The sequence below is a fragment of the Lepus europaeus genome, chromosome 12 (assembly GCF_033115175.1).
Source record: "Lepus europaeus isolate LE1 chromosome 12, mLepTim1.pri, whole genome shotgun sequence".
Classification (NCBI taxonomy): domain Eukaryota; kingdom Metazoa; phylum Chordata; class Mammalia; order Lagomorpha; family Leporidae; genus Lepus; species Lepus europaeus.
The window spans coordinates 22,839,185-22,852,565 of record NC_084838.1 but is presented as its reverse complement, the minus strand read 5'-3'; positions in this window follow the sequence as shown (position 1 = coordinate 22,852,565).

Genomic DNA, 13,381 nt, shown 5'->3' with positions numbered 1-13,381 from the left:
TCCAGGCCCAAGTGCTTGGGCCCTGCACCTGCATGGGAGAGCAGGAGAAGCACCTGGCTCCTGCCTTCGCGCGGTGCACTGGCCGCAGTGCACTGGCCGCGGCGGCCATTGGAGGGTGAACCAATGGCAAAGGAAGACCTTTCTCTCTGTCTCTCTCTCTCTCACTGTCCACTCTGCCTGTCAAAAAAAAAAAAAAAAGAGTTATCTGTACCACCATGTTCATTGCAACTGAATTCACAATAGCTAAGATATGGAACCATTTTATAGATGTTATCTGTAAAATTAGAGCAAGTAAAAAAAATTAACAACTCTACTTGATAAAGAGGACACTGAAACTCAGAGATGGGAGGTCATATGTCAGGGTCACAGAACTGACAAGATTTTAGGTTAGAATTTGAAACTGAAACTGCGTACCTATAAACTTGGCCTCATCACCACTTAGGGCCTGGTTAGTTACCTGGTTGGTTTGTTGGCTGCTTGCTTTATTAGTCCATTTTCCATGACTATAACCAAATACCTGAGGCTGGGTACCTGACAGAGAAAAAATGGTTTACTTGGCTCACAGTTTTAGAGCCCAAAGAGCACAGTGCCAGCCTCTGCTTGGCTCTGGTGAGTCTCATGGGGAATGGCGTCAAAATGGAAGACGTGAAAGTGACACATGGTGAGACAGGAAGACAGAGACTGGGCTCCCATGAGTTCCCTCCAAGGACACGTCCCCAATGCCAGAACACACTCTCAGTAGGCCCCACTTCTTCAAGGTCCCATAACCTCTTAATATCGCCATACTGGGAACCAAGTCTCCAGTGCATGAAGCATTGGGAGATGAACTACACCCAAACCACAGAAGCTTTTTCACAGAACTTAAAAAACATTATTGTGCATGAAGTGCCCAGGGATGTGTATGGCACTGTATGATCATGAGCAGTACTTATTCAACTATAGTGGCTAACAGCATGGACTCCTCACCATGTGACTGAAATATGCTAGAAAGCCTAATAAGAGCTGTGAAGAACTTACAGTGAAGAAACAACAGGAGCTGGCGTTGTGGTGTAGCCAGTAAAGCTGCCTCCTTTGAGATGCCAGCATCCCATATGGACACTGGTTCTAGTCCAGCTGCTCCTATTCCAATCCAGCTCTCTGCTAGGGTCTGGGAAAGCAGCAGCAGATGACACAAGTGTTTGGACCCCTGCACCCACACAGGAGACCCAGATGAAGCTTGTGGCTCCAGTCTGGCCCTTCTTTGACCTTTGCAGCCATGTAGGGGGTGAACCAGTGGATGAAAGATCGCTCTCCCTCTCTCTTGGTAACTCTTTCAAATAAGTAAATAATTCTTCTTTAAAAAGGAACAATAAAATATTAATAACAGCAGTGCCTTAGCCAATAAAACACATGGATATTATGCAAAATTGAGAGTCTAAAGGCTGGCATTGTAGCACAGTGGGTTAAGTCACATCCTATGATGCCTGCATCCAATATGCATGCTGGTTTGCGTTCTGGCTGCTGCACTTCTGATCCAGCTCCCTGCTCACACACTTGGCAAAGCAGCAGATGACCCAACTACTTTGGCCCTGTCACCCACACAAGAGACCCAAACGGAGTTCCAAGCTCCTGGCTTCAGCCTGGCCCAACCTCAGTCATTGCCGCTGTTTGAGGAGTGAACCAGCAAATGAAAGATCTCTTTCTCTGTCACTCTGCCTTTCATATAAATAAATAAATCTTTTTTAAAAAATCTACAGTCTAGAAGAGCCCATGAGAGTATTTTAGGCATGGAAAGCCAAGATACCATGGAAAAGAAAAAACTAAATGAAATATCTCTGCGAATGAGATCCCAGTGGAAAGAACAGGCCATCAAAGGAGGAGGTACCTTTCTCTGAAGGGAGGAGAGAACTTCCACTTTGACTATGACCTTGTCAAAATAAGATCAGAGTCAGCGAACTCAAAAGGCTTCTAAAGCCTTGGCAACTCATGACAAGAGCCTAGGGTGATTACTGATGCCATGAACAAGAGTGTCAATTGTTAAATCAACAACAGGAGTCACTGTGCACTTACTCCCCATGTAGGATCTCTGTCCTTAATGTGTTGTACAATGTGAATTAATGCTATAACTAGTACTCAAACAGTACTTTACACTTTGTGTTTCTGTGTGGGTGTAAACTGATGAAATCTTTACTTAATATATACTAGTTTGATCTTCTGTATATAAAGATAATTGAAAATGAATCTTGATGAGAGTGGGAAGGGAGAGGGAGCGGGAGAGGGAAGGGTTGTGGGTGGGAGGGAAGTTATTGAGAGGGGGAAGCCACTGACTTTCAGAAGACTTTCTCACAAACCAAATGAAATAAATCAAAGGAGAAAATGCTAATTAATAGCAAAATCGACTTCAGCCACTTTACCTTTCAGAAGTGTGAATGAGCCCATCTCACAGCCATGTGGCTCTTTTCTGTAGAAACACCTCAAGGGATCTGAAAGCAGGCCCTGGACCAGTTCAAAAGGGAAAAGGTTATGACAGAAACAACTATTCTACTTAATAATTATCTTAAAGAGTTCTAATGTTTATTCCAGAAAGTGGGCATCTGGCTTAGTGGTTAAGCCATCAGATCTGAGACTCACGTATCTCATATCCAGTTGCCTGGATTTGAGTCCCAGCTCTGCAAACAACCCAATTTCAGGTCCTAAGGCAAACCCTTGGAGGCAGTGGTGCAGTTGGGTTCCTCCCACCCATGTCAGAGACCCGAAATGAACTCTATGCTCCTAGTTTTCTTTCTTCCTCTCTCCCCTTCCCCCTAATCCCTCAAATAAATAAAGTTTTGTGTTTTCTTTAAGTTTATTCTTGGGTTCTTGAGAAGGGGTTTGAGGCACTGGGAGAGAGAACTGGGGAGGGTATTACAAAGAGGAGAGAGTGTTCAGAAAGTTTGCAGGAATCCAGGGAAACCAGTCAATGAGAAATGTTGGCAGTAGGGAATGTTAGGGATCTATAAAAATAGTGAGCTCTCACACTGGATTTTAGGTTGTTGGCTGGTCTTGAATATTTTCTACTCCACTCTGATATTCCCAAACTTTGTTAAAGTCATAAAACACAGCATCTTAAATAATAGAGGTTTGACAATCGAAAAACAGGATTCAGTGCCAGGATGGAGAAGTTAGAGGTGCAAGGGACCGAAAGATATCTCTGTTCCAACCATTAGCTGAGCACTAAGCTAACTGAGCAGATACCGCAGTAGTCACAAGTAAAAAGGAATTCAGACTTTGCAAAATTAGTTCAAGAAGTTGTTTAAAAAGAAAAACCCAGCAGCAACAACAAACAGCAATAATACACCCTAAAATGGGAAGGAAATCTGATTTTTATTTTAAATATTTAATGTTTCAACATTCTATTTAATTCTGTTTAATATATTCCATCCTTGGCAAAAAAAAAAAAAAAATTACCTAAATGAAAGATCTCTGCGAGTAAGATCCCAGTGGAAAGAACAGGCCATCAAAGAAGGAGGTACCTTTCTCTGAAGGGAAGAGAGAACTTCCACTTTGACTATGACCTTGTCAAAATAAGATCGGAGTCGGCGAACTCAAAAGGGTTCCATAGCCTTGGCAGCTCATGACAAGAGTCTAGGGTGATTACTGATGCCATGAACAAGAGTGTCAATTGTTAAATCAACAACAGGAGTCACTGTGCACTTACTCCCCATGTAGGATCTCTATCCTTAATGTGTTGTACAATGTGAATTAATGCTATAACTAGTACTCAAACAGTACTTTACACTTTGTGTTTCTGTGTGGGTGTAAACTGATGAAATCTTTACTTAATACATACTAAATTGATCTTGTGTATATAAAGATAATTGAAAATGAATCTTGGCCGGTGCCGCGGCTCAGTAGGCTAATCCTCCACCTGCGGCACCGGCACACCGGGTTCTAGTCCCGGTCGGGGCACCAATCCTGTCCTGGTTGCCCCTCTTCCAGGCCAGCTCTCTGCTGTGGCCAGGGAGTGCAGAGGAGGATGGCCCAAGTTCTTGGGCCCTGCACCCCATGGGAGACCAGGAGAAGCACCTGGCTCCTGCCTCGGATCAGTGCGGTGTGCTGGTTGCAGCTCGCCTACCGCGGCGGCCATTGGAGGGTGAACCAACGGCAAAAAGGAAGACCTTTCTCTCTGTCTCCCTCTACTGTCCACTCTGCCTGTCAAAAAAAGAAAAAGAAAATGAATCTTGATGTGAATGGAATGGGAGAGGGAGCGGGAGATGGGAGGGTTGTGGGTGGGAAGGAAGTTATGGGGGGGGAAGCCGTTATAATCCATAAACTACACTTTGGAAATATATATTAAATAAAATTAAAAAAAATACTGCGACAGAATACCAAATAAATCTGACCATCTGGAAAATATTTAAAAAATAAATAAGAATGTCAATTGTTAAATCAACAACAGGAGTCACTGTGCACTTACTCCCCATGTAGAATCTCTGTCCTTAATGTGTTGTACAATGTGAATTAATGCTATAACTAGTACTCAAACAGTACTTTTTACTTTGTGTGTCTGTGTTGGTGCAATCTACTGAAATCTCTACTTAGTAATACTAAGTTGATCTTCTGTATATAAAGATAATTGAAAATGAATCTTAACGAAGAATGGGATGGGAGAGGGAGCAGGAGACAGGATGGTTTGCAGGTGGGAGGGAGGTCATGGGGGGGAAAACCAGTATAATCCAAAAGTTGTACTTTTGAAATTTATATTAAATAAGTTAAAATGAAATTAAATAAAATGTCTACTTTTCAACCAAAAAATTACAAGACATGTGAAGAAACAGCAAAGTATGGCCAACATTTTATGAAGATCTATGAAGACATAATCATAAAGAGCTCCAAAATATTCTAAACAAAACATGGCAGAACTGGGAAGGAAAATACACAATAAGTCATAATACTTGGAGACTTTAAAGAATTGATACTCATTTAGATTGTTTCCACTATTTGGTTCTCATCATGTTGCTATGAACATTTATATTTAAGTTCCTGAATGGACGTGTGTTTTCATTTCTCATAGATATGCTCATATATAAAGGAATGAAGTTTCTGGGTTATATGTTAACTCTCCGTGTAAACATTTGAAGAACTACCTGTCACCCAAAGCATTTTATTTTCCCACCAGCAATGTAGGAGGGTTCCAATTTCTCCCTTTCCCTACTAATACTTGTTATGTTGCATTTGCATTCTCCTAATGACTACTGATTTTAGCAATTTTTTCATGTACCTAGTGACCATTTGTATATCTCCTTTGGATAAATATCTATACAGAACCTCTGTACATTTAAATAATAGATTGTCTTTTAATACTGACATAAAATTTCACTATTCTGGACACAAATCCCTTATCAGGTATATGACTTGCAAATATTTTCACCTAACCTGTGGGTTGTCTTTTCACTTTATTGATAGTGTTCTATGAAAACACAAAAAATACTCTAATTTTGATGAAATTCAACTTCTATGTGTTTTCGGTCACTTGTGTTTCAGGTATCACGTCTTAAGAAGTCTTCATAACCCATCATCATGAAGATTTATTTCTATAATTTCCTTCAAGAGCTTTGTAGTGTTGGCTTACAATTAAGCCTGATCCATTTTGAGTTCATTTTTGTCTGGGATATGGATGCATGTACAGGAAGATATTCAGTGTTCCGGCACAATTCTCTGTTCAATGAATTTGATGGCCTTGGTGAAACCCAGTTTATCATAAATGTGAAGACTTAATTTCTGGGCTCTCAATACTATTCCTTTTATCTGCAAGTCTATCATTTTGCTAGTACCACATAGACTTGATTCCTACAGGTTATTGTAATCAAGAAGCACAGATAGTATAACTTTGTTCTTATCAAAATATTTTTGGTCCCTTCCATTCCATACGAATTTTGGGATTATCCATTTCTGCAAAGAATCCAGTTGGAGTTTTGGTAGGGACTAGATTGAATCTGTAGATCAACTTGGGGAGCATTGACATCATAAAAATACAGTCTTCTGATCATGGACATGGTATATCTTTCTAGCTTTTTTTTCTTTCATGTGTTGTAATTTTCAGCATGTAATTTTTCACTTATTTCACTACATTTACTTTTTTATTCTAAAACAAAGAACTTTTCATCACAAATGAAACTGTTGTACTAATTTTACTTAGATTGCCCATTGATACTATAGGGCAATATGATTTTTATAAATTGATCTTATAGCTTCAAGCTTACTGAACTTACTAGCTCTAATAGATTTTTAAGTACATTCCTTAACATTTCTCTGTATAAAATTATATCTTTTGAAATAGTCTTGCTTCTTCCTTTCCAATTTGGATGCCTTTTACTTCATTTTCTTAACTGATTTCCCTGCTTAGAACCCCCAGAATAATGTTAGAAGTAGCAAGAATAAACATCCTTATGTCTTATCTTCAGAAAACCATTGTCTTTCTCCAGTATGTACCATGTAACTGTCATAGTATTGCACAGATTTCCTTTATCAGGTTGATGAAATTCCCACCAATTCCCAATTGATGAGTGGTTGGTTTATATCAGGAGTATATTTCTAAAGATTTATTTATTTGAAAGGCAGAGTTACATAGAGGCAGAGAGAGAGAGAGAGAGAGAGAGAGAGAGAGAGAGAGAGAGATCCTCCATCCACTGGTTCACTCCTCAAATGGCTGCAATGGCTAGAACTGAGCCAATCCAAAGCCAGGAGCTTCTTCTGGGTCTCCCACATGGGTGCAGGGGCCCAAGCACTTGGGCCATCTCCTACTTCTTTCCCAGGCTACAGCAGAGAGCTGGATCAGAAGCGGAGCAGCCGGGACTCAAACCAGTGCCATATGGGATGCTGGCACTGCAGGCAATGGCTTTACTCACTATGCCACGGCACTGGCCCCCAGGACTATAAATTTTATAAAATGCTTTTTTCTGCATTTATTACTATGTGACTTTTGTCCTTTATTTTGTCCACATATATGGTGCATTATATTAATTTTCATGTTTAACTAACTTGCACTTGAGATAAACCCCACATGGTCATGATATCATCATTTTCACACATTGCTTCATTCAGTTCCTAGTATTTTGCTGTCAAAATTCATGTCAACATTCTTAAGATAAATTACTCTACAGTTGTCTTCTGTTTGTTCTGAAGTCTTTGCCCAGTTTGGGTAGATAATGCCCACAGAATGAACTGGGAATTTTAGAACTGGTGTTCTTTTTAAATGTTTGGTAGAATTCACCATCTGGGCTGGGTATGTGCATGTAGCTTTTTAAATTGATTCTATTTCATTTGCTATATTAACTACTATTCTACTTCTTAAGTCAGATTTCACTTCTTATTTGTGTCTTCTAGAAACTTGTCCATTTCATCTATAAATGTTATCTTATATATTATTTACCTAATATGTGGGCATACAATTCCTCTTAACACCTCTATGTTCCTATTTTTAAAAATATTTATTTGAAAAAGCACGAGAGGAATGGAAAGATATCATCCACCCACTGGTTTACTACCCAAATGTCCATAATAGCCAGGAGCTGGGGCAGGCAGAAGCCAGGAGCCCAGAACTTCATTCAGGTCTCCCACATGGAGTGCCAGAGACTCAAGTACTTGAAGTATTTCCTGCTGCTCTTCCCCCTCCATCTCCTATCCCCTGCCCCAGGTTCCCAGGATGCACATCAGCAGGAAGTGGGTTTGGAAACAGAGCCAGCACCAACTCAAACGCAGAACTCCAATATGGGAATGTGGGCACCCCCAAGTGGTGGCTTAACCTGCTGCACCAAAATGCCTGTCTTCCTTTTTTTAAGATTAGTATGTAGTAATGTCCACTTACTAGTTCTTGTCTCGTAATTTTTTCTGATCAGTATAGCTGAAGGATTGTCAGCCAGTATTTAAAAAGAAAAACCTTAATTTCACCTATTTCTGCTATGATCTTTATTTCCTCCCTTTTGCTTTCCTTAGATTTAATTTGCTCTGGGCCGGCGCCACAGTTCACTAGGCTAATCCTCCGCCTTACGGCGCCGGCACACCGGGTTCTAGTCCCGGTCGGGGCGCCGGATTCTGTCCCGGTTGCCCCTCTTCCAGGCCAGCTCTCTGCTATGGCCAGGGAGTGCAGTGGAGGATGGCCCAAGTTCTTGGGCCCTGCACCCCATGGAAGACCAGGAGAAGCACCTGGCTCCTGGCTTCGGATCAGCGCGGTGCGCCGGCCGCAGCGGCCATTGGAGGGTGAACCAATGGCAAAAGGTAGACCTTTCTCTCTCTCTCTCTCACTGTCCACTCTGTCAAAAAAAAAAAAAAAAAAAAAAGATTTAATTTGCTCTGTTTTCCTCAAGCTTAGGAAGGACAATTATAGCAATTTTTCAAAATGCCAGTGTTTTCAGCTATAGATTTCCCCCTAAGCATTGCAATAGCTAAATTCCACACATTTGGGTATGCTGGGTCTCTCTCTTTTTTTTTTTTTTTCCATATGTCTCAAACTATTTTCTAATTTCTCTGGAGATTTATTATTTGATCCACTGGTTATTCAAAAGTATGTTATTTATTTCTCACTTATTATTTCATTAGGCTATTAATTTCAATTTTCAATTCACTGTGACTGTAGAACACATTTTCTACAATTTCAATCTTTTCATTTATTGTGGCTTGTTTTATGGCCTATGGATTCTGGAGAGTTATTCCCTGCACCGAAATCCCTACATCTACAAAAAACTGGAAACAAACCCCCTCCTTGAAAGAAATATTCTAAACATGTTTTTCCTCTTTTTCTTCTTCCCTTGTACTTGTGATTACTGGAGAATAATTCTCAAGCACATAAATTTCCATTTTAACACTTCATTTCTAAAAATTTCTGAAATGGCTAGGATAACTGGTATCAAATTACAAAGATTATGTCAGCATAGAAAAGAATAAGCCAGAATAGCTAGAGATCCAAAAAGCAGGCAGAAGTTCCAAGTGCAAATAAATGTCCTAGGTTAAACCTCATTTTGAAAACAAACTTCTGAAAACCTGAACTCTTATTTCTAACCAGAAGCAACATTATCCATATTCTTTTCTCCATGTAATTTCACATGTAAATTCCTTCTTCAACAAGTGCTGGTATAAATTAGCTACAACTGCTGTGACCATATTATGTCATCAATCTTTAAATAACCAATTTACATACTTGTCATAAACCCTAAATTGAAAAGAAAGTATTTATATGAGAACTTGCTGTACTTTGCATTGGTATGAAATGAAAACTTTAGTCAAAAATATCAGTCTGTTTAAAAAGTTTTTAACAGGAAATGATAAACTTACTTAATTGAAATATTAAGATAACTTCCCTCTCTCCATTTATTCTATGAATCCTCTACAACCGGCCAAACTTCTTAAAAGTTCAGGTAGTAAATACTTTACACTTTGTACAGTCCCTGTCACAATACTCAACTCTCCATGAAGGCAGCCACAGATGGACTATATTTAAACAAACTGACCAGGCTGTGTTCCAGAAATACTTTATCTACAAAAATAAGCAGCAGGCTAGATTTGGTCCGTGCGCCAGTTTGCTTACCACTGCTGAAGGATAAGTAGCAGAAATGAAGTCAAATGTTCCTATATACATAAATTAATAAAAAACCAAAATGGGAAAATATTAACAATCTACTACTGAAGACGTTCCAGGATGAAAACACGAATCTTGGGAACGTGAATGCTTTTGTAACAGTCGGCTAGTCAGTAGGACTCACTCACTTTGACATGGGGAAAAAATGGTAAAATATCTTATATTCAACTTTACATTAACTTTTAAAATACTGCATATTATATACACAAAGTAGTGCCTACTATTTGAATAACATTAGACTTTCACAGTGGTCATTTTTTACATTATATTTAAAAAAACAAGCATCATAATCACATCTGGGATGAAAATCAATTAGAAAAGCATAAGAGCAGGTCCTCCATTCAATGCCAATACAGAACTCACAAGAGAGACAAACTGTGATAAAACAGTTGATATTTCTAATCAATGGCTGCAATTTGTTAGTCAATGGTGACTAAGCATGATTAACCAATTTAAGATGGTATCACAAATCCACTTGTGAATCAGATTATTTACATAAAAAGAACAATAATGCCTGTAAATATTAAGTGGTTCAATAAGAAATTAATTCCTCTTCTCTTTGCGCCATATAAATATGTAACAACACATTAACGTTCATAAATTCTAATCTGGCAATCCCATTTCTAAGAATTATTCCAATGAATTAACAATGAATTTTCAAAGTTGAGTATTCGAGAATGTATATGATAGTCTTGTTTAGAAAGGAAAATGAAATAAGCAGTATCTAAGTATCCATTAATAGACTGGCATAGCTCTAACTTTATTGCATTTAGATCACAAAAAAGCTGAGTTCAGTATTCAAAAAATATTTCACATTAAGTATACAACTGTATACATAATTTTAATCTAAAAATTAATAACATGGATTACATTACTAATAATTAAGTCATTAACGATTATTAACCCTGGAATAGTACCCATCAAAATATTAACATTTTATCTAGGATGGTTGACTATAGACAATCATGATTTTCTTTATTTGTACAAATAAGCATTTACCTTTATAATCCAAAGTAAATCAATACAATCTTACTTTTTAGACTTATCTAAAAATAATTCATTTTTAATACTTAATTCAAAAAAATTCTCCAGGTAATCCTTCTTTAAGTATTTGAAAGCCAGAGTGAAAGAGACAGACAGACATTGATGTTCATGCCCCCCAAATGCCTGTAACAGCAGAGGCTGGGCCAGACGGAAGCCAAGAGCAGAACTCCATCTGGGTCTCTCACATGGGTGACAGACATCCAAGTATTTTTGTCATCATCTGCTTTGTAAACTTTTTAAAGAGTGGTTTTAGGTTCATAGCAAGATAGAAAAGTAGAGCTCCCATATATCCCCTGACTCTCACATGCATAACTCACCATCAACACTTATATCACTGTGGTACATTATTAGACATTTTGTTACCAACCAAAGTCCATAGCTTGCCTTGGGGATCACTCTTGATGCTGCACATTCTATGGTTCTGGACAAATTTCTGACACATACACACTACCACAGACTACTTTCACGGCTCTAGAAGTCCTGTTGATTATTCATCCTTCCCTCCCCTCTTACCCCTGGCAACCACTGATCTTTTAACTGTCTGCATAGCTCTCCCTTCTTCAGGATATGCTATGGTTGGAATCACAATAGGCAGCCTCTTCAGGCTGGCTTCTTTTCACTGAGTAATATCTTTTCATGGGTTAATAGCCTATTTCTCTTTAGAACTGAATAATATTCCATTGTCTGGATGTAACATGTATCATTCACCCACTGAAAGATATCCAGGATGCTTCCAAGTTTCAGTGATCATGAAAAAAGCTGTTATAAACATCGATGTGGAGATTTTACATGGCCATTAGCTTCTATTAATTTAGATAAACACCAATGAGCAGAATGTTATGGTAAGGGTACACTTAGTTTTCTATCAATTTAGTGAAAAAAAAAAATTCTACTTCCAGCATAGTGCTGTGAATTCCCAGAAGACTGACTCATGTATTAACAGCTGTAAACACTGGGGAGAAACACACACACAATTCTTGTAAGGCTCTAGAGAGTCAACGATGGGTAGACTTTTGGAGGAGGGCCAAAACAAGGGGCCAGGACACGGAGTTTCCTGGTTCCACAGCTTGTCCTAAGGGCAAGGCATAGCCAAAGCTTAGTGCAGAGCAGCTGGAGGCCCCACTGAAAAGCACCAACTTGCTGACCTGAGGAAGGCAGATCTAGGGACAGAAGACAAGAGAAGAGAACCCCACATTCCTGTGTGTAAACTCTACCCATCTATACCTACACACCTGATGCCCAGGGAAGATACCAAATAGCTCAACCAAGAAAACAGAACTGAAACCTGAGACACCCCTACCAAAGAGGGGTGGTTTTGAGTCCAACCATATGAACTGCAAGGAAGAATCCCAAGTATCTGCAAAAGATTTACAACATCCAGGATGAAATCCCCAAATTCTGGACATGAAGAACCAGGACGGGGAGGTGAGGAGACAATCAACAAGGACCAAACAGAAGATGACCCAGATATGAAACAACTACCTAAAGTTTATACTTATGCTGTAACTTAAAAAAAGTTAATATATTGAAAATAGCAGAAAAATATTTACAATCTTTAATTAAAGATATTTTAGAAATGAAAATCATAATATCTGAAATAAAAGTTCACTGCATAGGCTTTAATATCAAAATAAATATGGAACAAAGAGAGTGAGGAGGTTTAAAGATACATTTCTTTTAAATGACTGAGAACTGTAGAGTGATATTCGATGTTCTAGTGTAGATTTAACTGGAGATTCAGAAAGAAAAGAACAAACGACATAAATCTTATATACGCATACATATACCTATACATACCTGAGTAAATAATGACCAAAAAAATCCAAAACTTGGTAAAGTGCACAGATTTAGAAACTGAAAAATCTTAAGCAAAGCTGAAGCAGCATAAATACAAAGAAAAGCATACCTGGCCACATCACAAAGTGCTGAAATTTAAAAACAGGAAAATCATGAAAGCAGAAAAATCACATACCCAATCCAGTGTAACAATTTGAGGACCACAAACAGCACGCTGGAAATCCTGATGGTCAGAAACGGGGCATTTTTACAGTGCTGAAACAAAACAAATACTCAATCTCTACTTTATTAATGTTCAGAAGATGGTTTAGTATTTGAAGACTGTACTGCATTATTTGTCTAAACACTAGTAACCAAGACTGGGTTTAAAATGTTCAAGAATGCTCACACAAAAATGGTATTCCTCATAACTCTTTTCTCTATCTTCTACATTTTTAAATGGAGGCTTTAATCAATGTTACTTACATGTATCATTTTATAGGTTTAAAAAAAAAAAAACTTAAAAGTTCCAATAAGCATCACTGTTTGAAAGCTTCTATTTTTTTGTGACATTTTTATTTCCCACTTAAAATTGTGGGGGGCTGGCGCTGTAGCACACTAGGTTAATCCTCCGCCTGTAGCACCGGCATCCCATATGGGCACCGGTTCTAGTCCCGGTTGCTCCTCTTCTGGTCCGGCTCTCTGCTGTGGCCTGGGAAGGCAGTGGAGGATGGCCCTAGTGCTTGGGCCCCTGTGCCTGTGTGGGGGACCTGAGGTAGGCTCCTGGCTTCTGATTGGCGCAGCTCCGGCTGTTGCGGCCATCTGGGGAGTGAACCAACGGAAAGACCTCTCAGTCTCTGTCTCTCTCTAATAAATAAATCAAATCTTTTAAAAAATTGTTATTCCGGGGCGGAGCCAAGATGGCGGATAGTGAGGACGTGTGCCTTAGTTTGGGAAAATAAACTTTCA